The 27,586-nt window shown below is 36.8% G+C and overlaps 1 pseudogene; it reads right to left on the reverse strand.

The window, feature by feature from the left end:
* Positions 1-15,440: 15,440 nt before the first annotated feature.
* The window catches only part of LOC149199846 (uncharacterized), a 63,230-nt pseudogene continuing 51,084 nt past the window's right edge, over positions 15,441-27,586 (reverse strand).

Here is a 27,586-nt window from a genome sequence, read left to right on the forward strand (position 1 = left end):
TTTAAGAAAGAGGGAACATAAAGGAAACCATCAAATCAAAGAACACACACAAGTTGATAATGGACTTCACTCAATGTGGGCTATGTCTCAAGGCTAGATGTCAAGAGTTGGGAAGTTGCTTCAATAATTGCTACAAGATGACGATGAATACATGAGGTGTTCTTTGTCAATACAAGGAAGAGCTTCCTTAATTAGAGTGGAATGTCTCTCCACGAGACAGTCTTCTATAAGAACTCACTCATAAAAGCTCTCCTTTAGCATCACAAAATATCAAACTCTCACATGAAGTGGCATACAAGGATCCTCTAACAAAATGGAAAATAATGATCTCAACATCAAATCATTATCTCGGCAAAAATAAAAAGACTACATAGCGTCAATGCATATTATACTTCCACTTCCAAGGATATCCTAAAAATATGCATCTCTGCAGAAGAAACGAACTGCATGGTTGAATTTATGGTGAAATGTTTTGAAATATGACTGTAAACTTAACCATTTTTTGACTCGGTCAAATTTGGCCTCCCCAGAAATCTCAAAGATTCATCAAAGATTCTCTTTAGAAGACTGACTGAAATTCATCTTCTCATACAAATAAACCAATTATACCATTGAGTTCCTTTCAAAAAACTAAGAAAAATGAGTACAAATTTGGCCTGCTTCTGAAATCATCATTTTCAAGCCTTCAGGGAATATTTTACTTTCCATGCATATTCCTTCATCAAGGTTACACCTTCAACATTCTTCTTCTGAAAAACCCTCCTCTCAGATGAAAAAACTAATTGCGCCATCAAACTCCTACTGAAATTCTAGTTCATTTGAGTACAAACATGGCATAATTTTGTCTCTGTCAAAAATCAGCTCCAAGGGAATGTTACAAATTCCTCAAGATTCTATTGTTCATCGTTCCACCCTCCTCAGTAGGGATGTCATCTCAGGGTTCAATTGTTGTATGCTCCTTTTCTATCTTGGTCGAATGGTAAAAATGAGTTTATATAAAATTTGGTTTAGTGGATTTACCAACACCTATCGTTGGCTCATTAGTTAAAATAAGGTGGAAATTTCTGTGGGGTTGGGGCTTCAAAACCGCGCTCAAGCAAACGTGGCAGATTGGTTTTGTTGTGTTAATTGATTTTTCACGTGCCATTATATGTGATAGCACATGGAGCCGCCGCATAAGGCGGGCCAGCCAGCCAACCGACCTCGGTTTGATCCCCATCGACCATCATTTTTGGTTATTCATTGGTCATATTAATATAACACACACACACACACACATATATATTATCTTTAACAACCCTGGCCAAGGGTTGGGTTGGTCTATTGGGCCTGCCCACCATATTTTCTTAATATTTTTTATTTTAAAAATAGTTTGGTAAAAAACTGTGAGCCAAAATTTTGGGGTCACTAGAAATTTTAAAGAGGCGACAATTTTTCCCTTTCCGATCACCAAAAACTGTGACGATGATGTTCCATTTTTTCACCTGTTTAAATACCACCAAATTTGGTGAATTCTGAAAAATTTGGCCAGTATGCCAATTTTAGTTGTACTCCAAACTTAGTTCACGCTTTGCCAAATTTAGCTAGTGGGTGTAGTTAACCAAAACTTTGAATGCGAATATATTTAGCATACAAACTCATATTTGAGTGCCATTTGTGCCCTTGGAATCAAGAAGATGAGATGTTCGATGTGGTCTTAGTTTTGAAAAAATCTGAAGAGTTTGAGTTTTAAGCTCTGCTGAGGCCATGTTTGACTTTTGAGCCTTTCTGGAGCCACCTAGAATGCTAAGGGACAGATTATGGAGTCATCTAATCTTATAAAAATGAATTCTTAGTTGTTAATTTTGGCGATAGAGTAAGTTATAGCTCCCATTTATCTAAAAATTTTGGTTAATTCATAATTGGGTAAAACATTAGAAACATTATGGAACTTTGCCAATTTCTTTTCATCAAGCAATAATGAATATAGCGATATGGACAAATAAAAATCTGAGAAGAATATTTATTTTTGATTTGAAAGAAAGCACAAATACAAGAAGTGGTGCAATCTGATGATATATTAACGCATATATAGAGAAGTAAGACATAATTACTCAATTCAAGATAAATCTATAAATAGCTTATATGACTCGTTAATTTTAGTAGCGAAACAAAATAAAATAATTATATTAAGGATATTCTAACGCATTGCCAAAAAATATGAATATTTTACAAATTGTGGTGTCCTTATAATAAGGAACCACTCCCTATAGGGGATAATAAGGGGAGAACAAGGTGGGAGGAGGACGTAGCTATTGTCACCGTAGTAAATGAATGAGCTCGACATGCCATACCACCCCTCACTCACTTGCAAGTATGTGTTCGTTTCCATCTAGCTTTAATTTTGATGGAAATTAAATTTAGTGACCTCACTCCGTTGTGTTCTGATTGCCTCATCTCGGTTCCTAATTATTCCTACATGGTACTTGGCTCTCTTCTAACTTAAATAATGATGCATACTTCCTCCATTTGTTATCCTTCTTTTACAAATATTTCTTTCCACTTATTCCTTTCCCTACTCTTTCTTTAGTAGGGGAGGAAAGATGTTTCCTTCTCATCTTCAGGTTCCTAGATTGGCTATAGTGCTAGTTCTTGGTAAGGTTTTTTATATCACTAGTTTCTTTCTCAACACAATCCCCTCTATATTATAACTATGACTAGGTATCAAGTGTAGAGACGCTCAGATAATTGAGGTTATGGTTCTAAAGGTAGTTTATGCACACAATTTAGAGTTGAATCCTTAGTATGGTTATTTCATAATCAAACTTCATTAAAGATACCACAAGAGATTAGATAATACAAGGAAGAGGTGGCTCAACAACAAGAATGTCACTCAAAATATGATGTATTTATTGAATTACTGGTATTGGTTCTAAACACTAGGCACACCAAGGGCCAAAAATATCAATATACATCATGTCAACTTTATTTGCAAATGAAGAACCTCCTTGCCAAGTTTCTCCTAGAGTGCAATGATGCTAAAAATGACATATAGTTAATTCTAGATGAAATGCAACTACAAATAAAGTTTCTTGGGAACAAGTTGGAGCATATTGAGGCCTTGGCATCAAATGCTAGTCCAAGAGTCAACAACAAAGATGATGTTACTCCCATTGAGGTGGATCACTCTATCTTTTTGTAGTGTTTAGGATGTATGGGAAACTATTGCCTTTTTCATGTTTCTTTGTGATGTTAGAATTTTAAGTGTTTAGACTCAAGAACTCTACTAACTCTTGTTTAATGTTGGACACAAATTAATTTTTGGTAAAATATTTATTACTCTACAGATAGTGTGGCTTTTTTACTAGCTAACCAAAATCCAACAATAACCCTCTACTTAACGAGGCCTAGAGGTCTATCTCCATTGTCCAAGGAATTACAATATTAACCATATTTCTCTTCAATAACGAATATTTCCTTTATAAGGTCTAGGAGCCCTAGAAACATTTTATAGAGCCAAATTCCCTTGTTTTCCTCTTACAATTATTAAGTCCCCAAAACCCATCTCTCGCATGAAAACCTACTAAGAACAAAAATATTATTACTAGAGGCGAAATATCGATTTTAACGGGACAATGTGATGGTTTGAATATCAATCATGGCCTAGAGATTCACTTTCATTTTTTTTAATAAGAAAATATCCATGTAGAAACATAAAAAATTCATACCTTCAACATTATAGAGATTCAAGATCTTTCCATCAAAGTATACAGTGCCAAAAGAGGTCATGGACATAAAAAATGGTAAAAATTAATAAAATATTATTATTATTATCTTAACACTTTATTATCATATTATTCACAGTTTGAGATTAAGGAATTCATTTGTATTCTTGCCAGAGTGCATTTTAGAATTCCACATTTTCATTTTTTCACTCATCAAATTCATGCAAGATGCCTATGACAAATAATAAATTTGGAAGGTTCATCATTGGACCTACCTTTTCCATCCCATTAAAGAATGTTTTTTTTGCCTTACTTTGTAAGTCCCTTTTCACATAGAATGTGTAAGTAGTTTGTCATGTAGAATAATAAAATAGTATCATGACACTTGAATTGATAAGTCATTTGTACCATTTATAAGAGATAAGAGAATCTTGAGATGCTAAGGGATAGATGATGGAGTCATCTAATCTTATAGAAAATTTACTTAGTTATCAATTTTGGCCATAGAGAAGCTTATAATTCTCATTGATCTAAAATTTTTGGTCAGTTCTTATTTGGGTAAAACCTTAAAAACATTATGGAACTTTGTCAATTTTATTTCATCGACCAATAATGGATATAGGTAGATGGACAAATAAAAATTGAGAAGAATATTTATTTTTTATTTGAAATCAAGCACAAATAGAAGATGCGATGCAAATGATATATTATCCTATGTATAGAGAAGTTAGACAATCACTCAATTCAAGATAAATCTATAAATAGCTTACATAACTCATTAATTTTACTAGGGAAACAAAAAATTAACTATCTTAATAATATTTTAAAGCATTGCCAAAAAAATATGCATATTTTACAAATTGTGACATCCTTATAATAAGGAAGCACTCCCCGTAGGGGGTATTAAAGGGAGAGAAAGTTGGGGGAGAGGGTCTGGCTATTGTCATCTTAGGAAATGAGTGTGCTTGACATGCCATGCCACCCCTCACACACTTGCAAGTGTGTGTTCTTTTCCCTGTAGCTCTGAATTTTGATGGCAATTAAATTAAGTGACCTCACTCCCTTGTGTTCCCATTGTGTCACCTCAGCTCCTACTTATTCCTATGTGGTACTTGGCTCTCTTCTACTTTAAATCATGATGGATACTTCCTCCACTTGTTATCCTTTATCTATAAATATTTTTTTCATCTATGTATTTCCCCACCCATTTTTTAGTAGGGGAGCATAAATGTTTCCTTCTCATCTCCGGGTTACTAGATTGGATCCAATGCTAGTTGTTGGCAAGGTTTGTAGCTCACTAGCTTCTTTCTCAACTCAATCCCCTCCTTATTACAAATATGACTAGGGATCAAGTGTAGAGATGTTGAGAAAATTGAGGTTATGGTTCTAAAGGTGGTTTATGCACACATTATAGATCCAAATCCGTAGGATGCCTATTTCATAATCAAACTTCATTAGAAATACAACAAGAGCTCATATAAGACAAGGAAGAGGTGCCTCAACACCAAGAATGTCACTCAAACTATGATGTATTTACTCAAGTAGTGGTGTTGGTTCTAAACACTAGGCACAACAAGGGACACCAATATCAATATACATTTTGTCACCTTTATTAGCAAATGAAGACCATCCTTGCCAAGGTTCTCCTAGAGCAAAATGATGCTAAGAATGACATATCGTTAACACTACGTGAAATGCAGCTATAGATAAAGGCTCTTGGGAACAAGTTGTAGCACATTGAGGTCTTGGCATCAAATGCTAGTCCAAGAGTCAACGAAAAAGATGATAAAAGATGATGTTGCTCCCCTTGAGGTGAATCCCTCTCCCTTTTTCTAGGTTTTAGGATGTATGGACAACTATTGGCCTTTTCTTTTTTCTATGTGATGTTAGAATTTTAAGTGTTTAGAATCAAGAACTCTATTAACTCTTGTTTAATGTTGGACACAAATTAATTTTTGGTAAAATATTTATTACTCTACAGATAGTGTGGTTTTTTTAGTAGCTAACCAAAAACCAACAATAACCTTCTACTTATGTAACCATCTTTTTTAAGAAAGAAGAAAAACATAAATATTGCAATTTGTGAATACAATAATGGGCGTAGTCTAACTTATAGACAAAATGACCTTTTTCACTACAAATTTTCTAGTTATTTTTAATGGAAATCAAAGAGAGATTTTTAAAAACTTGAGTTTAAGTTACTTAATAGAATTAAGCGCTCCTAAGTTTTTCACGGTGTTGAATCTATATATACATTCAAAAATACATTTGAAAAACAAAAAATCACATTATTTCTTGAAATTATTTATTTAAAACAAATTTATTCTATTTATAAATTATACTACACTTTTTTAATTGCATAAATTTAATTAAAAAAATAAAAATTAGTTTCACATAAAATTTCCATTACACCTTAAAATCTACGATTCTTATTAAATTTACAATGAAACAAATAATAATTATACCATTTAAAATTCAGCGATAATTTTTTTTGATTATTAAAAAAAATCCATTACAAATTTCGGATATAAAAATAGTCGGTCGATAGCATGCTAAATCCTAACACCTGCAGCTTCGAGTTGTAAGATATCGAGGTAGTGTGCAACATGTCCCATGATTACAACAATAGTTTCGCAAAACGAGGTGTGATGTTTCAACCCTAATATATGTTTTGTTGTGTGGAATCTGGCATTATTTTTAGCCAAATTTAAATTCGTATTAAACCCTCGTCTTGTGCACGATCAAATTGTGCGATTCCAATGTCATCCACGATATGTTTTAGCATTAGTCTAACTAGTCAGAAGAATTATCTCGAAAGTTAAGGAAATTTTAGTTATATTTAGAGAAAATCTGGCAGGGATTTTTGTAAATCTAAGTTATAATTGTTAAAATTCAAAATTTTAGGTGTGCTAGATGTTTTTGATGGTGTTGAATCTATTTCCATCATCAAAAACACTACTCAAACACTACCTCTACAAGATTTTTTGAATTTTTTTTGCTCGAATTCCCACCACTTTTCACTGTGTGGGTCATTCGTCAACCTCGGTAAACGACCCGTATGTTTTATTCGCATAACGAGGCTATGTTTCAATTGCACTCAATGTTTGGCTGCTTGGACTTTGTGTTGAGTTTTCCAGGAAATTTAAAAATGTTCTTTCAGAAATGGTGCCTGTCAGGAGACAGCCCTCATCACGCGTTTTGTGGAGGGTGCATGATTTCAGGAAACAGCCCCAACTTTCATACCTTTTCGGATGAAACTTCATGGAATAGCTGCTTGCTCGGTACTCTACGCGCCACTTACCAACCAAGTTGGCCCATGACTTGTTGTGCAAGAATTTCATCCCCTCTCTATTAAATACAAAATGGATTATCATTCAAAACCCTCTTTCTCATCGGCCTGGTCTGCGAGGTTTCATACCTCGCAGATGCTACAAGTCAGTCCACAAGTGGTCAGATTTATTCAGATCTCTTCCTCGCAGGCTCTGTATGTTTGATATTGTTGTTTGTGATCCACATCGATCGAATTTATTTTGTGTGTGTTTATATTATTACTACACCTTATGTGGTTTGATCAGAAAAGGGTTAAAAAAATAGAGGTCTATTCTAGTGTAGATCACGTTTCAGCAAAGCGTCTTTGAAATGTTTGACTGGTTGCCTTCTTTATGATGAGAAAAGAGCTCATCTCCAAACACAAGATGCTCATTGGCATGCATTTATTGATGAAGAGAGGGAAAGCCCGTGGAAGAAGCCCGAGGAATCTAGTGTTCCATCATTCCAGAGGCAAAATCGATGGAGGTTTTGGGCTCCAAGAATATGAATTTTCCTGCAGCAATAGCCCATCAAATCTCATTCCCTTACAGAGAGGCAAGAGATGTTGGAATTACTACACACTTATATGCGGACTCTTAGTTAGAGCATGGGACTACATGCAAGAGTCTTTCTACATGATTAACTCCTTGATTTGCTTCTTCTTTACCTCCACAACTGGTTAGTTCTTCTGCATGATTTACTCCCCAATTTGCTCCTTCTTTCACTCTGCAACTAGCTAGTTCTCTCTAGAACTTGTTGTAGGTGTTGAGTCTTCTCTTGATCACCACTATGGTGCCTTACCTTGAGATCTTCACCTAATAATGCTATATCATGAGCATTGTAATCTATTTTCTAATGAATCATTCTTTTGTTCTTACGATTTTCTTTTAGTGTTTTTTCTCTGCAAAGTTGTGTGTTCAACCTTTACTAGCTAGATTCATCTGTGCAGGTTTTCTAACATATTTACATGGTATCAGAACCCCCCTTTGAGGATTGGAGTGGCACTAAACCAGAGGTCACCCACTTCCATGTTTTTGGCTCCCGAGCATGGGCCATGATCCCCTCTGAAAAGAGGAAAGCTCTTGATCCACAAAGCATTGAGTGCATCTTTGTTGGATACCCTGATGGTGTAAAGGGATACCGACTCCTGATTTCCTCTACGGACAATCTCATCATTGAGTGAAGTGTCAAATTTGAGGAAAGTCTCTCGCATGCACCTCAATTGTCGCAAGCAAACACCTTTTATCTACCTCATGTCTGAGATGATGACTCAGTACACTCAGATGCAGATACAAAGAATGCAGATGTCGTGGTAGAGCATGCAGATGTAGAGACAGAGTCTTCAGATACAAATCTGATGCATGCATATGATGATCCACGTCCAAGCCCAGATCGGGCTTCCAGCAGTGAATCAACTTCCCCTGTCATAAATCATAGAAGAAGGAGCTTACGTGAGATATATGCACAAGACCACCCAGCTGCTAGAAATGGTCTTGTGGGGGATAATTCTGATCCGCGAAGGACTAGCTCAGAGTTTAATGAGCCTCCTCTTGCGCTCACTACCACTGAACCAACGCCATCCTGGCATTGTCATTTGGTTCAGTCTTCTGATCCAGAGTCTTATGCTGAGGCTGCTGGGCATCCATCTTGGGAGTTCGCCATGGAGGAGGAGTATAACTCCCTCCTCGAGAACCAGACTTGGGATCTGGTCCCCCTTCCTTTAGGAAGGAAACTTGTTCGATGCAAATGGGTCTACAGGAACAAGAGTGCTGTAGATAGGCAAATAACCAAACAGAAAGCTAGGCTAGTAGCAAAAGGCTTCCAGCAAGTGCATGGCATTGATTATGATGAGACCTTTGCTCCAGTACCAAAGATGGATTCCATACGCCTTGCGCTTGCCATTGCGGCTGCCCAGGGGTGGGAAGTACATCAGATGGATGTGAAGAATGCCTTTCTTCACGGAGACCTATCTGAGGAGATCTACATGGACCAGCCACATGGTTTCATTCAAGATTCATCTTTGGTCTGCAAACTGAAGAAATCTCTCTACAGCCTTAAGCAGGCCCCGAGAGCTTGGTATGCGAAGAGGGATTCTTTTCCGTTATTACAAAACTTTGAAAGATGTAAGTCTGATCCGAATGCTTACATGCTTAGGACACATGATTATCTTCTTATCTTAGTTTTGTATGTGGATGATCTCCTGATCACCAGCAGCTCGGCTTCAGCCATTGCTGCAGTCAAGAGGGCCTTGCATGATAGGTTCTTGATGATGGACATGGGTCCATTACACTTCTTTCTTGGTCTTGAGATTAGCCAGGATGCCAAAGTCATCAAACTCTCTCAGGCTAAGTATGCACAGGATCTCCTCGAGATATTTCACATGACTAACTGCAAGCCAACACTAACTCCTTTTTTGTGTGGGGTCCACCTTAAGGATGGAGGTGACACTCCATTAGTTGACAGTACTCTCTACCGACAACTAGTGGGGAGCTTATTGTACCTCACCCACTCCAGACCAGATCTGTCATATGTAATAGGGGCAGTTTCCAGATACAAGCAAGAGCCGCATGAGCTACACTTCAATGCTGCCAAGCACATCCTCCAATATGTGCAGGGCACCATCACCTTTGGGATTCACTATGCAATAGGTACTGCATTGAATCTCCTTGGCTTCACTGATTCTGATTGGGTGGGTGACAACATTGATCGCAAGTCCACCTCTGGATATTCACTCAGTCTAGGGTCTAGCCCTATCTATTGGTCGAGCAAGAAGCAGGCTGTTATTGCTCTCTCTTTAGCTGAGGCCGAGTACAAAGGAGTAGTCAACATCACCATTCAGGCTCTGTGGCTACAACACTTCCTCACTGAGTTGGGCATCCAATTCCACCAGCCCATTGTCATCTGGTGTGACAACCAGAGCACTCTCAAATTTTGCAGGGATCCAGTACAGCGGCAGCGGATGAAGCACATAGAGATCCATATGCACTACATCAGAGACTTAGTACATGATTAGGTCATTGATTTGCAGTTCTGTCCTTCAACGGAACAGACTGCAGACATCTTCACCAAGACATTCACTGAGCAGAAGTTTCACTTTCTACGTGATCGTCTTGGAGTGAAGGGCACAGTTGCTTAGCAACTATCTTTTCTTCCTCTTTTCTTTTGATTACATTTTATTTTGAGGGGGGGGGGGGTTTCCCATGAGGTTTTCCCTCTTTCCTCAATTTTAGTACAAGTTGCACTGTATTTTGGGTGACCTTTGGCCTTAGTTGCCAGGGCCCATTTTCTATTTTTCCCCGTAGTGGTGTTCAGGGGGGGTGTTGGAACTACTACACACCTACATGCGAACTCTTAGTTAGAGCATGCGACTAATGCAAGATTCCTTTTGCATGATTAACTCCTTGATTTTCTCCTTCTTTAAATCAGCAACTGGTTAGTTCTTCTGCATGATTTACTCCCTGATTTGCTCCTTCTTTCACTCCGCAACTGGCTAGTTCTCTCCTGAACTTATTGTTGGTGTTGAGTCTTCTCTTGATCACCACTATGGTGCATTACCTTGGGATCTTCACCCAGTAATGCTATATCATGATCATTGTAATCTATTTTCTAATGAATCATTCTTTTGTTCTTTCATTTTTTTTTAGTGTTTTTTCTCTGTAGAGCTATGTGTTCAAACTTTACTAGCTAGATTCATCTGTGTAGGTTTTCTAACACATTTACAAGAGAAAACGTCACCACCTTCCCACAAAATATTCTGCACTGTTCATGCATTCGTTTGCATCCAGTTGAAGATAAGAAGGAAGAGCTCAGTGCTTTTGTCCTTCCCCTCTTGGACTATGACAACGAATCCTTCAGCAAGAATTGCCTTGAACATAGTGATATGCCTTCCCTCGAGAAACTGATCCGCCCCTTATCTCCTCTGTCTCGAAGGATGTCGAATCCATCCGGTGAAGAAAATAACGACAATGAGGTGGATAGGTAGGCCGAAGAATTCATAGCTAAATTCTACGAACAATTGAGGTTGTAGAACCAGATGTCTTTTCGGTGATACCAAGAAATGCTTGACTGGGGTACATCTTAGCCAGTCCAACATGAAAATCTGGAATACCAGGTAAGCAAAGGTTGTCCGTAGAAATGAGGAGAATAAATTTCAAAATAAAAGCATTACATGAGGAATAACCAATTGGTGAAATATGTTGCAGGTTCTTCCAAACAAATTCACTGGAGGAATGGAATGGAGCAATTTGTAAAGGAGGCATGAATGACAAAAGAATTTAAGTGAATAAATGAGATTACAAACCAAACAGTCGGATCTTTTTCTATTATGCTGAACCAAAGAGTATTAGAATGTATTTGGCTTCATTCCATCCTTTAAACAATTAATTAAGTTGTAGAAAAAATTGTTCTCAATGGATATAGGGAGATGGAAAATTAAACATTGAGAAGAAAATTTTACACATTTAATTAAATGGTAGAAAAATTGTTCTCAATGGATATAGGGAGATGGAAAATTAAAAATAGAGAAGAAAATTTTGATTTGAAAGCAAACACAAATAGAAGATGTGGTGCATTTGATGATATGTTGATATATTGTCCTATGTATAAAGAACTAAGACATAATCACTCAACTCAAAATAAATATATGAATAACTGATGTAACTCATAAAAAAAATCTTGAGAATATTTTAAAACATTAACAAAAAAAATATGAATTATTATAAATCGTGAAATCATTATAATAAGAGAAGTGCAAGGTGGGGGGTAGACGTGGCCATTGAGCTCAAGGTTTCTTCCCACCCCTCACTCACTTCCAACTATGTGTTCTTTTCCCTTTGGCTTCTAGTTACTTTTCTCTCTTTTGCTTTAAATCATGATGGAGATTTTCTTCCTCCATTTGTTATCCTCTAGCTATAAGGTTTTATTTGCACCTTTGTCTTTCCTCTCTCATTTTTCAGCAGGAGATGATAGATGTTTCCTTCTCATCTTAGGTTTACTAGATTAGCTCCAATGCTAGTTCTTAGCAAGGTTTAATAGGCCATGAGTTTCTTCCTCAACTTAATCATCATCGTTCTCACTCCCCCTCACCCCCACCTTTGGCACAACCCCTCCTCCATATTACACTTATGACTAGGTACAAAGTGTAGAGACATTGACATAGGGGAGGCTTTTGTTCTAAAGGTGTTTTGTGCACACACTATAGAGGCAAAACCTTACCATGTTTATCTCATAATCGAACTTCCTTAGAGATACAAGAGCTTAAGTATGACAAAGAGGAGGTGGCCCAAGAGTGAGAATGTCACTAAAATTATGATGTATTTACTAAAGTAGCGACCTCGGATCCAAGGATTAGGCACACCAAGAGGCACAGAAATCAATATCTACATGTTGTAACCTTTATTGGAAAATGCAGACCCTCCTTGCCAAGGTTCTCCTAGAGAAATGATGCTAAGAACGAGATATTGTTCATGCTAGATGAAATGCAACTACAGATAAAAGCTCTCTAGAACAAATTGGAGCACATTGAGGTCTTGGCATCAAATTCTAGTCCAACAATCAACAAAAAGGATTATGTTGCTCCCGTTGAAGTGGATCCCTCAGTTTTTACCAATTATCTAGCACAGAAAAGCTCTATCATGTCACATTTTTAAGTGCTTAGACTCAAAAACTCTTCTTACTTTTCTTTAATTTTGGACTCAATTTTTTTGGTAAAAGTTTATTTCTCTACAACTAGTATGATTTTTTCAGTGGCTAACCAATGACCACCAACAACCTTCTACTTATGTAACTTAATTTAAAAAAATTATAAAATGAGAAAAAAATATATAAAATCAATACTTTTTAATTTCATAAATTTAATTAAAAAAGAAAATTATTCTCCAACAAAATTCCAATTATACATTAAAATATACCACAATCATATTAAATTTACAACCAACCTAGATCCATGTAGAGGGATCATATCTCTTTTCACTCTAAAAGAGTTTTGAGATGTGTTTTGCATCTCAGGATATTTGATCACTCTCACTACTTGGTAGATCTAGGTTGGTTTAATTTTCCCCTTTAAATAGATTATAATCCAGATCAATACCATGGTTTCTCATAAACGTGAAGCTCAAAAACTGTAGGCAATAAATTATAAAAATTAAAAAAAAAACCATTTTTATTTTTTATTTTATGTTGACTGAATTAAAATGTGTATAAGACATTACATTACAACATCTCTATTACACTAAACTATTTCTTTTTAAATTCACGAAAAAAAAGAACCTTTATCGTAAAAAATTAAATTATAATTATTTTTCTTAAATTAAAAAAAAATTACATTAATTTTTTTTTGGATATAAACATTATGTTTATAACCTCAGCTATCCTTCATCCGACTCTAAACCTCGCCCCCCAACAGCCTAGAGTTGTAAGATACCAAACTAGTCCACAACGTGTTATGATTACAGTAATAATTTCGCAAAAGGAAGCGATGTTTGAAGCCTAATATATGCCCGGTTGTCTGGACTTTGGTATAGCTTTCGAGAAAAGTTTAAATACATACTAAATCCTTGAATTGTGCACGATTTAATTGTAAAATTACAATGCTATCCATGATATGTCTTATGATTCAAATGATATCACATCACGAGGCGATGTTTGGATTCAAGTAGTGTTTTCAGTGTGATTTTTTTGGGGTTTTTTTTTGGTTATTTTTTAGGTTTTAATTTGTCTAGAATTTGATATGGTTTCATTGAAATTATCATAATTTTGACAAGTGAATTTTTCACAATCAAAATGTCTATGCCTAAGATTTTTAAAAATGTTGAATTTATGTATACAATGAAAAACCAGTTTAAACAACACAGATCAAAATTTGACAGCAAATTTTAAAGCTAATCCAACCTAAACTCAAAAATTCCACACTTAATCATTACTTCATATGAATTGCAATGATGTTTGGCTGGTTGGTCTACGTGTTGATTTTTCCATGATATTTAAAAATGTTCTTTCATACACGGTGGCTTTCAGGGCTACAACTCTCATCACGCATTTTGTGGAGGGTGAATGATTTCAAGAAACAACTCCAACTTTCTTATTTTTAAGAATGCATGATTTCGGGAAACAACTCCAACTTTCATATTTTTATGGATAAAACTTCGAGTTAAATTTTCGTGTGACACCTGCTTATTGGATACTCTACACGCCAACCACCAACCAAGTTGGCCCATGTCTTTCCATGTAAGTTTATTGACATTCCAAACCCTCTTTCTCATCGGCATAGTCTACGAGGTTTAATACGTTGCAGACGCTGCAAGCCAGTACACAATATGAAGATGACAAGGAAGAGCTCAGTGCTTTTGTTCTTCCCATGTTGGACTATGACAACGAAATAGGCAGCAAGGATTTCCCTAACAATAGCGATATGCCTTCCCTGGGGAAACTGAGTCAGTGGTTGTCTCCTCTATCTGGAATGACATCGAGCCCATCCTATGAAAATAACAACCATCACATCGACAGGCAGGCCGAAGAATTTATAGCGAAATCGATGGACAACTGAGGTTGCAGAACCCGATGTCATTTGGGTGATACTAGGAAATGGTTGATGAGGATATTGTTAAAATAAGTTAATTACATTCTCAGGAGTTCCATAAAATTAGAGAGTAAGTTAACTGAGTGTTGACTCAAGTTGAGTTAAGTCATAGTTGAATTAAAGGTGTAGTTGCATGTCAACATATTTTAGATAACTTGCTAGTTGGAAAAGGTTACATGCCCTTCACCCGGTTAATTGTAATTATAAAGTCTTGTGTAATCAATAGAAGAGCATCAACTTGTGTATTTTGTTTGTGAATTTATGTTTAATCTCTTGTGCTTTTCCAACAAATTGGCATTAGAGCTCCAATGAGAAACTGTAGTAAATCAAGTTTTGTGTAATCAATAAAAGAGCTGCAGCTGGCGCCGCAGCTAGTGTTTTGTGTGTGAATTTGTGCTTGGCCAGCTAGTGTTTTGTGTGTGAATTTGTGCTTAATCTCCTCTGCCTTTACAACACAGAGTAATCTTCAGATTTGATGTTATTTGCCGTAATGATAGAATTCCTTCGAATCATATTCTCCACCAAGATTGAACCACTCGTTTATCACAAATTTGAAACAGACAGCACCCTGCGTTTTCAACAAGATTTTGCCGTAACAGATTTTTACTGTAATTGCAGCTCGGGTAGCCATTAAATCTATTGAAAACCCTTGCTGAATCAAGGGGTTATGTTCGGAGGCAGTGTTTATTGAGATTTAGACGAAAAAGAGAATGGATAGGAAGAAAATTTCTGCAAGTCCGCGACCAAGCTTTGGCCGTCGCGTGGTGGACAGAAAACAGTGACAGGTAGATGATTGTCACAACTGTGCTTTGAATGATTGACTGGATTTCCAAATTTGAAAAACAAGCTGATCAATGTGACCACACATGTATTAAACCATGTCTATGTTGGAATGATAATTTAAACTGCCGTGGAGCAACAACAACCGCAGCGTTCTGTTTCCAGAAAACCTCCATTTGAGTTCCCTGTGATGCGATCAAGTCGCAGATCGCATATTGCACATTTCCTTGTCAACCTTCACTGCGTCCCTTCAATTGTCTGTGATTGCAATTTCGCGATGCAATCTGATCACATATCGCAAATCGCATGATTCAACGGTTATGGAAGCGGTGGCACATCTTTTCTCTTCCGCCGATGCGATGGTGCGATGTTGTGATAGGCCACGCATTAAATTCAGATAAGATATTTTCAGCCCTGTAATTAATGATATTTACCGTGGTTGGTAAATGTAGGTGAAATTTTTAATTTTATTATTTTCTATTTTACAGAAGTATGTGTTGTTCATTATATATAAAAAAAATGCAAGGGCAGACATAGCAGTGTGTAGATTTGAGAGAGAGTTTTGTAATTTCTGAAACGCACAGCAGTGCTGAGATAGTGAAATTAGTTTCTGGAACTGAAGCATTCCTGTTGTAACCCCTCTGAAGAGGAAGACTATTTTGTAACAGTTTCTTTTTGTTATGATTAAGATCCTGTATTAAAAAACAGAGTGTTGTTCTCTGTGCGATTTCTTTTGTGTTTGAAATTCCAACAAATTTCCAACATGGTATCATAGCTGGTCTAGGCACTTAGTGAGTCAAAAAACAGAGTTTGTTTTTTCACTGTAGGAGCTGTAAGAAGCTTATTGAGCAGATTTTCTCTAGCAGAGAAAGTTTTTTGCTTGTTTTTAATTATACAATTAGTATCCCTTCTTTATTTATACAGGTTAAGATGGCAGATGCTGGATCTGGTTTGAAAAATTCCCAACTGCCACAGTTTAATGGGAAAAATCACAGCTATTGGTCCATAACAATGAAAGCATTGTTTGCTTCTCAAGGAATATGGGAGCTGGTTGAAACTGGCTATGCTGAACCTGTAGATGCAACAGCATTGGCTGCTTTGACAGTAGCAGAAAGAGACCAGTTGAAGAGCAACAGGAAGAAGGATGCCAAAGCCCTCTTTTTTCTCTTCCAATCAGTACATGAAAGTGTTTTTCCACGGATTGCAGCAGCAACAAAATCCAAGGAGGCATGGGATATTCTCAAAACTGCCTATCAAGGCATGGAGAAGGTGAAGACTGCAAAGTTGCAGATGTTGAGGAGAGACTTTGAAACACTCAACATGAAGGAATCTGATACAATAGATTCATTCTTCACTCAGGTTATTGGGTTGATAACCCAGATAAGATCTCATGGTGAGATTCTTGAAGAAAGAAGGATTGTAGAGAAGATCTTGAGATGATTACCTTCAAGGTTTGAAGCTATTGTGGTAGCAATAGAAGAAACAAAGGACCTCTCACAGTTCACAGTAGATGAACTGAGTGCTTCTCTTATGTCTCATGAACACAGACTGAGTAGAGGAACATATTCCTCTTTTGAGCAAGCATTCAAGACTCAGATGTCTTTTGGCCAAGGAAAAGGTCGAGGTAGAGCAAATAATAGAGGTCGTGGAAGAAGCCGAAACAAAGGCAGAAATAATCCTACAAGCACAAGCGGAAGGAGTTGCAATCAGAACCAAGATGAAGGTTCAAGTAAACAACAAGCTCACGGACAAAGGTATGACAAATCCCCAGTCCAATGTCATTATTGTAATAAATATGGGCACTACGCCAATGAATGTAGGAAAAAACAAAATGACATGAATTGTAGGCAGAATGCTAATTTTGCAAATGAAGAAGATAAGAATCCAAATATTGTGCTGTTTACATGTAACATTGCACAAGACAAACAAGAAGATTTTTGGTTCTTAAACTTAGGTTGTAGTAATCACATGACTGGAAATATTGCAATGTTTTCCAATCTGGATGAAAATGTGGAATCTGAGGTAACAACAGGAACTAATAGTAAGATATATGTCAAGGGTAATGGTAGAGTCAGTATCCAAGCAAGAAATGGAGAACAGATGATTGTGCCAAAGGTATACTATGTACCTGGTCTGAAATGTAATCTCGTGAGCATTGGACAGCTCATTAACAAAGGTTACAATGTGTTCTTCAAAGATGATATGTGTACAATCAGAGACATACCTCCAAGTAACAAGATCATTGCATAGGTGCAGATGACCAGTAATAAAATGTTTCCTCTCAAACTCAGGGCAGATTTGAAGGAAGGAAGAACTATTGCAGCTATAACACAAGAAGTCTTTCAGGAACAAGTGAAAGATGAGAATTGGTTGTGGCACTTGAGATTTGGACATCTCAATTTCGGAGGCTTGAATCTGTTGCACAGAAAGGGAATGGTAAAGGGATTGCCATTGATCGAGAAACCGGACAGCCTTTGTGAAGGCTGCATCTTGGGCAAGCAACACAAAGAAAGCTTTCCAGCAGGAAAGAGTATAAGGGCAAAAGCACCCTTGGAAATTGTTCACTCTAATGTGTCTGGACCGATGCAAATACAATCATTTGCCGGAAATAAATATGTGTTAACTTTCATTCATGATTACACCAGAAATACATGGGTGTATATGCTAAAACAGAAGAGTGAAGTGTTTGAGAAATTCCGCCACTTCAAAACTCTTGTTGAGAAGTAGTGTGGGCATTATATCAAAGTGCTCAGAACAGATAGAGGAGGAGAGTACATCTCCAAATACTTTCTGCATTTTTGCAGAGAGAATGCCATACAAAAGCAGTTCACTGCGAGATATACACCTCAGCAAAACGGTGTTGCTGAAAGGAAGAATAGGACCATTCTTGACATGGTCAGAAGTATGCTGAAGGCAAAATAGTTGCCCCATGAGTATTGGGCAGAAGTTGTTACTTGCGCAGTTTACATCTTGAATAGATGCCCAACTAAAGTTGTCATGAACAAAATACCAGAAGAATCATGGAGTGGTCAAAAACAAACTGTCACTCACATGAGAGTATTTGGTTGTGTAGCATATGCACATGTACCGGATCAGCTAAGGAAGAAGCTTGACAGTAAGGGGGAGAAGTGTGTCTTTTTTGACTATTTTGATGAGTCAAAAGCATACAAACTCTATAATCCATCCACCAAGAAATTGATAGTAAGCAGAGATGTACAGTTCATTGAAGATGAAGCTTGAGATGGAAGCTTAGAGAAGACAGTGAATGTGAAGGCAATTGTTTCTCACGAAGAAGAAGAGGAAGGGACAACAACAAATAATCCTTCCTTGGTGGCTCCTCCTCCACCACAGAAAGTACAACAAACCACACCACAAGCTGGAATTCGAACAACCTTGAGAAGTCAAGGAACTGCTTCTCCAAGCACACCATAGGGATCAGAAATACCCTCAAGTTCGGATGGAACTCCAAGCACACCAAGAAGACCAAGATTCAGAAATCTGAATGAGATTTATGAACAAGGAGAGGTAAGTAACGATATCGGTCAGAATTCATTATTCGCTTTGTATTGTCATGTTGATGACCCAGTTCATTTTGAAGATGCTGTAAATGAAGATAAATGGATTGAAGCAATGAATGAATAAATTGGTACAATTGAGAAGAGTAGAACATGGGAGTTAGTGGACCTCCCTGAAGGCAAAATGCCATTGGAGTTAAGTGGGTCTATAAGACCAAAAGCAATGCTGAAGGCAAGATTGACAGGCACAAAGCAAGACTTGTTGTGAAAGGCTACAAGCAGCAACAAGCCAAAGACTATGATGAAACCTTTGCACCAGTAGCAAGGAAGGAAACAGTCAGAACAGTGTTGTATATTGCGGCACAACACAAATGGAAGATGTATTAGATGGATGTTAAATCTGCATTCCTAAATGGAGTGTTAAAAGAAGAGGTTTATGTTGAACAACCTCCAGGCTATGAAGTCGAAGGCCAAGAGCATAAAGTCTCCAAATTAAAGAAGGTTGTTTATGGGCTGAAGCAAGCTCCAAGAGCATGGTACAACAAAATAGATGCTTATCTGATTGAGAATGGGTTTGATAAGTGTGATGGTGAACCCACACTCTACATAAAAGAGAATGATGGTAAGATTCTTATTGTTGTTTTATATGTAGATGATTTTATTTTTACTAGCAATGATGCTTCTCTCATTGCTGATTTTAAAGCAGTCATGAAAAGTGAATTTGAAATGATTGACTTGGGCTTCTTAAGATATTTTCTTGGAATTGAAGTAGACCAAAGTGAAAATGGTGTTTTCATTTCTCAAGTTAAATATGTAGAAGAAGTGTTAAAGAGATTTAACATGCAAAACAACAAGGCAGCTGTGACTCCAACTGTAATGGGGTTGAAATTGACCAAAGAAGACAGCAGCAAGGATTTTGATCCAAAACTATACAAGAGCATAGTTGGTAGCCTTATGTACTTGACGGCATCTATGCCGGACATTATGCACGCTGTGAGTTTAATCTCCAGATTTATGGAAAGACCGAAAGAGACTCATTGGCAGGCAGCCAAGAGGATTCTAAGGTATGTGAATGGAACGAAGGGGTTTGGTATTTTATACTCCTCTTCTGAAAGTTTCATGTTGACAGGTTACACTGACAGTGATTGGGCTGGAAGTGTTGATGATAGGAAAAGCACATCGGGATATGTGTTTCATATGGGATCGGGAGCCATCTCATGGGCTTCCAAGAAGCAACCAGTTGTGTCTTTGTCAATAGCAGAGGCAGAGTATGTGGAAACAATAGAAGCAGCATGCCATGCAGTGTGGCTGAGAAGAGTTCTCAGAGATTTGGGTCATGAACAAGAAAAGGGCACAACCATTTACTGTGACAATAGCTCGGCAATAGCATTGTCTAAAAACTCTGCTTTTCATAAAAGGACAAAGCACATAGACACCAAATTTCACTTCATACGTGAATTGTTTAACAATGGTGAGATTTTTTTACAGCACTGCAGAACAGAGGATCAGTTAGCTGACATCTTGACAAAACCATTGGGAAAGAAAAGTTTTGATCATTTCAGGAAATGCCTGGGTATGCAAAAAAACCCAACAGTTGAAATTAAAGGGGAGTGTTGGAATGATAATTTAAACTGTCGTGGAGTGACAGCGACTGCAGCGTTCTGTTTCCAGAAAACCTCCATTTGAGTTCCCTGCGATGCGATCAAGTCGTAGATCGCATATCGCACATTTCCTTGTCAACCTTCACTGCGTCCCTTCGATTGTCTGCGATTGTGATTTTGCGATGCGATCTGATCGCATATCGCAAATCGCATGATTCAACGGTTATGGAAGTGGCGGCACATCTTTTCTCTTCCGCCGATGCGATGGTGTGATGTTGTGATGGGCCACGCATTAAATTCAGATAAGATATTTTCAGCCGTGTAATTAATGATATTTACCGCGGTTGGTAAATGTAGGTGAAATTTTTAATTTTATTATTTTCTATTTTACGGAAGTATGTGTTATTCATTATATATAAACAAAAATGCAAGGGCAGACACAACAGTGTGTAGAATTGAGAGAGAGTTTTGTAATTTCTGAAACGCACAGCAGTGCTGAGATAGTGAAATTAGTTTCTGGAACTGAAGCGTTCCTGTTGTAACTCCTCTGAAGAGGAAGACTATTTTGTAACAGTTATTTTTTGTTATGGTTAAGATCATGTATTAAAAACAGAGTGTTGTTCTCTGTGCAATTTCTTTTGTGTTTGAAATTCCTAGAAATTTCCAACAGTCTATTGCCTGCGTAGATCTCATTTCTCTCCTCGTCATAGAAAAGAGCAGTAATGTCTTCGAGAGGTTCTTGAATAGTGCTTCTGATGGCCAATGCATTTGGCTAATTCCCAAGACTAATCCTTACATTTGTATCATTTCCACGAATCTTAGCAAGACATTCTCCAGTTAAGATTTTGCTCATGTTTATCGAGCCCACATTTTATTTTTCATCAGATCCATCAGGATGGGCATTGCAATAAGAAATTATCAAATCCTGGTCAATAGTGATATAGATGTTATTTGTGTTGCAGTCAAGATGCCATAACAAGTGTTCTTCAAAACATGTTACAAACATTCCTCGGAAATTCCAAACAGCAACAGTCCAATTGCCGAATGTTAAAAATAATTGATTCTCATACAAGAAAATAAAGGCTGGCGGTGTCATAAACTATGTCCTACTCACTTCATCCATGTGAGAATTCCGAACATCTAGTATTTAGAGGTTCTTGCTTTCTTCTTTTACAAGGAGCTTTTCATTGAATTTCTCAAAGAAATCTAATTTTTTGTTGCGATCCAAGAAAAAATTGAAGGATTTTAAAACTGTACCATCTTCTATGGATAAGATCTTCAGAGGAACATGAACAAAAGTTCTCTCAACTATTAATAACATTATGCCTGGACTTATTTTTATTTCTTGAACTTGTTCATCAGATATTGAGTCAACATTTTATAATTCTTCAAATCAAAAACTTAAGGGCTTTTCCATTTACATCATCAAACTCTACAAAACCTGGCCACTTCAATGACTCTGACTCGAATAAAGAAAAACCTGCATCTGGTTTGCCCCTTCTAATGTATTCAATCGGTGTTGTTCTGCATTTCAGTGAACTGAAGTTATCTAAAGCATAAATCGATGGAGTGATAAGAGACTCATTGTTGTTATAAAACAGCGTGTGAATCACTTCATCTGGACTTATGTTCAGGAAGCGGACTTTTCTATTCGTCTCTCTACTAAATGCTGCACAAACACTAGATTGTGCCAACGAAAATATAATATCCCGTGCTGCAACTATTTCTATGATTTTCGATCTCTTCCTTAAGAACTACATCTCTAAAAACCAGTGTGCTTTTGGGTCATAGGTCTCAAACTCTTCCTGCAGCTGAAAATTCCAGAATTTTTCCTGTGCATTAGTGTTGTTGAAGGCCCTGTTGCCGATGGAACCGATCTCCCGTCTCTGAAAATTCTTCATGCAGTTGTGATACTCATCTACGCATCCTTGTTTTCCAGCCACCATGAGATGACCAAAACTTGGCCGCTGGCTCGCAGAAATTTTCTTGCCATCCGTTCTTGTTTTCGTCTAAATCTCAACAAACACTACCTTTGAACACAACCCCTCGATTCAGCAAGGATTTTCAATAGATTTAAAGGCTTCTCGAGTGTCAATTATAGTAGAAATATGTAACGGCAGACACTAATGAAAGGGTAGGGTAGTGTCTGTTTCAAATTTAAATTTAGGACGATTTCTTCACTATAAGAAAAAATTACGGTTTCTGAAGATTTTTTTTTTGTAGAAAGATGACTTTTTCAAATTTCCAATCTAATGTGTGGGCCTTTAATATTGCGACCACATTGCAAGATCATGATGTTTCAGATTATGTCCAGTTTGGGTTTTCAGAACCTAAAGATGAAACAAAAGAACAAGCACTCACTAATGCAAAGAGGGAACCATGGAAGAAATACAAGAAGAAGAATCCACAAATGTTGCAATTTATCCAGCAAGGAGTGGACCGAGTAGTGTTCCATAATATTATGATCACATCTTCAACGAAGGAAGCATGGGATACTTTGGTGACAAGCTATAAAGCTATGGCTAAAGTCAATATTGTTAAGTTGTAGATTACTAAGAGAGATTTTGAAAGTTTGTAGATGAAGGAGACAGAGGACATCGATTAATTCATGAATTGGGTTATGTCTATCATAAATCAATGAAAATTTATGGTGATGAAATTAAATATCAAACAATGGTTGAGAAGGTCCTCATATCTATGTCTACCAAATTTGATATTATGGAAGCAACCATAAAAGAACCCAAGGATTTGACATCCCTCTCATTTGATGAGTTGATGGGATCACTTCTATCGCTTGAGGCAACGATAGACAGAAATAAAGATTCCACTTTAGAGACCACTTTCAAAAGTCAGGTTTCTATTTCAAGAGACAAAGGTCGAGGCAGAAGTAGATCGAGAGACAGAGGATGAGGCAGAGGATATGGTGGTCAGAGAGATGGCCGAGAAGAGCATTAACAAGAATGTGGAAGCAATTGCAGAAGCTTCAATAATAATCAAAGAGTTGACAAATCAAAGGTGAGATGTTATTATTGCAATAAATTTGGTCACTATGCTCGTGATTGTAGGAAGAAAAGAGCTGATCAAGGGAACCTGAGACTTAATGTCACTAAAGAGAGTATTAAATCCATGTTCCTAGCATGTCATACCATGCATGAACCTTCAGATAATGTGTGGCTATTGGACAGTGGTTGCAGTATCCACATGACATGCAACAAGAATTTGGTTGAAAATTTGAATCAATCTGTGAAAATAGAGGTAAAGTTGGGGACTAACAAGACTATAGATATAGATGGAAAAGGAGTGGTCAACATTTTGACCAAGAAGAGGGAGACAAAGACAATCTTAGAGGTATATTATGTTCTTGGTCTCAAAAATTATTTGATAATTGATGGTCAATTGGCACACAAGGGATACAGACTCATTTTTCAAGGTCAAGAATGTGTTATATATGACAAGCCGCCAAGCAAGCAGTTGATAGAAAAGATGCAAATGACGAGGAAAAAAATCTTTCCTCTGGTTATGAATTCCAGTAACCAGGTCAATTCTTTTACAGTTGTGTGTTCTAATGATTATTGGTTATGGCACTTTCGATTTGAACACTTGCAATTTTCTGGTTTAAGATTGTTGCAATAGAAATGGATGGTGAGAGTTACCTCCCATCAGAGAACCTGCTAGTACTTGTGAGTGTCTCATCTTGGGAAAAAAACACTGTGAAATTTTTCTAAAGGGAGTTGAATACGGATCAAAGCAACCTTTTGAGCTAGTGCATACAAACTTTTGTGGACTTATGAGGACACAGTCAATTGGTGGAAGTTGTTACTTCCTCACGTTCATTGATAGTAGAAAGACTTGGGTTTACCTTTTGAAGAAGAAGTATGAAACTTTCCCAAAGTTCAAAGAATTCAAAGCCTTAGCAGAGAACCAATGTGATCGACAAATCAAGGTATTGAGGTCAGATCATGGTGGAGAATATGAATGAAAGGCTTTCCATAATTACTACAAACAACATGGAATGAGAAGACATTTTACAGCTAGATGCACATCACAACAGAATGGTGTAGCAGAGAGAAAGAACAAGACAATTATGAACATGGCAAGAAACATGTTGAAAGGAATAAACATGTCTAATGAGTATTGGGCAAAAGTAGTTGCATGTGCTATTTATTTGATCAACAAATCTCCTACAAAGAGCGTGATGAACAGAGTACTAGACCAAGCATGGTCAGGTATGTCTTGTAGCATATCTCATCTCATAGTATTTGGATGTGTAGCTTATGCACATGTGCCTAAATATCGAAGAGGAAAATTGGATGAGAAAAGTGAAAATTGCATATTTACTCGTCATAGCAAGCTGTCAAAAGCTTACAAATAGTATAACCGTATCACGAAGAAGACCATAACTAATAGAGATGTTGTGTTTAAAGAACAAGAGTCATGGAATGGGACTCTAGACAAAATATTTGATGCACAAATGCCACTAATGGAAGAAGATGATGTACCCAAAAAGGAGCAGCAAGAATCACAGGTGAAGACATCAAACAGAGACACACCAACAAGGACTCTAATAATTTTAGAGCAGCATGGATCTTCACGTAAATCAACATACCAAAATTCTCCTAACAATCAATCAAGTGATGAATCAAGCAATGGTAAGAGAAATATGAGAAGTTTGAAAGATATTTATGATGATTTGGATGTTAGTTCAATTTTTTTATTATTGTCATTACAACCTTCTTCTTTTGAAAAAGAAATCAGAGATGAAAATTGGGTGCAAGCCATGGACGAAGAAATTGAAGATATTGAAAAGAATGATACATGAGATTTGATTGATTTACCAAAGGAAAAAAATATCATTGGTGTGAAGTGGCTGTATAAGAAAAAGTTCAATGATAAGGTGAAATTGAAAGATTTAAAGCAAGACTTGTAGCAACCAGGAATAGATTTTGGACAACCATTTTCTCTTGTAGGAAGATTGGATACTGTAAGAATAGTTCTAGCCACAACAATTCAGAACAAGTGGAAAGTATATCAGATAAATGTGAAATCAGCCTTCTTGAATGGAATTATAGAATAAGAAATTTATGTGTAGCAACCTCCAGGTTATGGAGTTGAAGGTAATGAAGATATAATTTACAAGTTGAAGAAAGCGTTCTATGGACTGAAGCAAGCACCTAGAGCTTGGTATAGCATAATCGACAACTACATGACTAAGAATGGATTTTGCAGAAGCAACATTGAGCCTACCATGTACACAATGGTAAATGAGCATGGACATAATTTTGATTGTTTCTTATATGTTGATGACTTGATTTTTACAAGTGATTTTGAGTTAGATGAATTTAAAGCATCTATGGTGAAAGAATTTGAGATGATAGATATTGGTATCATGAAATATTTTCTTGGCATAGAACTTGAGAAATGTGAAAAAGGAATTCTTATTTGTCAAAATAAATATGCCAAATATTTGCTAAAATGATTCAGGATGGAAAATTTCAAACATATCCCTACACAAGTTCCAACAGGTATAACGTTAAGCAAGGATGATGAAGGATCAAATGTCAATCCAACTCTACTCAAAAGACTAGTTGGTAGCCTCATGTATCTCACATCTAAAAGATTAGATATCATGAAAGGACTGACTTTGATTTCCATATTTATGGAGACTCCAAAAGACACACATTGGAGTGCAAGAAAAATAATTTTGAGATACATAGTAGGAACTAGAGATTGTGGCATAATGTGTGAAATCACATAAAAGAAGGATTTGACTCGATATACAGATAGTGATTTTACAGGAAGTTTGGATGATAGGAAGAGCACTTCTGGTTTTGTGTCCCATCTTGGTTCATCTGTGATTTCATGGGCATCTAAGAAGCAACCCATTGCGACACTTTTGTCAGTAGAGGTAGAATATGTAGTAGCAACATCAACAGCATGTCAAGTAGTTTGGTTGAGAAGAGTATTTGATGAAATGAAGTCGAAACAACAAGGATGAACAACAATATATTGTGACAACATCTCAATGATTGCACTATCGAAGAATCAAAAGAGGAAAGCGTATTGGTACTAGATATCACTTTATTAGAGAACTTGTGAGAAATGGAGAAGTTCACTTGAAGCCTAGTAAATCTAGTAATCAATTGGCTGATATATTTATTAGGTCATTAGAAAAAGATTTGTTTCATTTTCATAGAAGAAACTTGGGTGTTGTAAGCCTAGCTGAGACATAGACCAGCGGGCATGATTTAGTTGTTATGAGTCAGTTTTAGTTTAGATGTTGTAATTAAGGGGAAGTGTTAAAATAAGATAATTACTCCTGCATGAGGAGTTGGCTAAAATTATAGATTTAGTTAACTAAGTGTTGAGTGTTGAGCGTTGAAGCATTGAGTCAAGTCAAGTTAAGTCATAGTCGAATTAAGTGTGTGGTTGCAAGTCAATATATTTTAGGTGAGTCACTAGTTGGAAAAGGTTAAATACCCTTCACGAGATTCATTGCAATTATCAAGTTTTATGTAATCAATAGAAGATGCACAACTCGTGTGTTTTGTGTGTGAATTTGTGTTTAAGCGTCTCTACCTTTCCAACAGGTACATCTTAATGAGTCCAATTTGAAAATATGTTTCATGTTCTTCTAAACCTATTCACTGACCAATTCGTAGAGGAGACCTGAATGAAAAAGGAATTTAATTGAATGGGTGAGATTAAAAATAAAATGCTACCTTCTGGAAATCTACAGAAACAAAGATTGTATTAGAATTTATTTCGCTTTATTCCTCTACATGAAAATAGAATGATGTGAGAGCACCGATTTAAAACGAAACATATAACAATGACATAGGGCATTGACTATCGAGTTGTGGATGGGGAGTGTCAAAAATGTGGTGGCAAAATGATGTAAGAAAACATAACAACAAGCTTTGGCCACAGGAGAAACATCAGAGCAGAGTCAAGGGAGAGAAAATTGCTTCATTTTGGGGGTGTGGTGGATGAAGAGAGATAAGAATTTAATGTTTATGAGAACAATCAGTAGTGGCAGAATGGGAGAGCAAGTTGTGGGAAATCAATAAAGCAGTGAGGTGATGAGATGAGGTTGAACATAAG

The sequence above is a fragment of the Pinus tabuliformis genome, chromosome 2_1 (genome assembly GCF_031772625.1).
Source record: "Pinus tabuliformis cultivar Carrire ecotype Pingquan chromosome 2_1, CPIR1, whole genome shotgun sequence".
NCBI lineage: Eukaryota > Viridiplantae > Streptophyta > Pinopsida > Pinales > Pinaceae > Pinus > Pinus tabuliformis.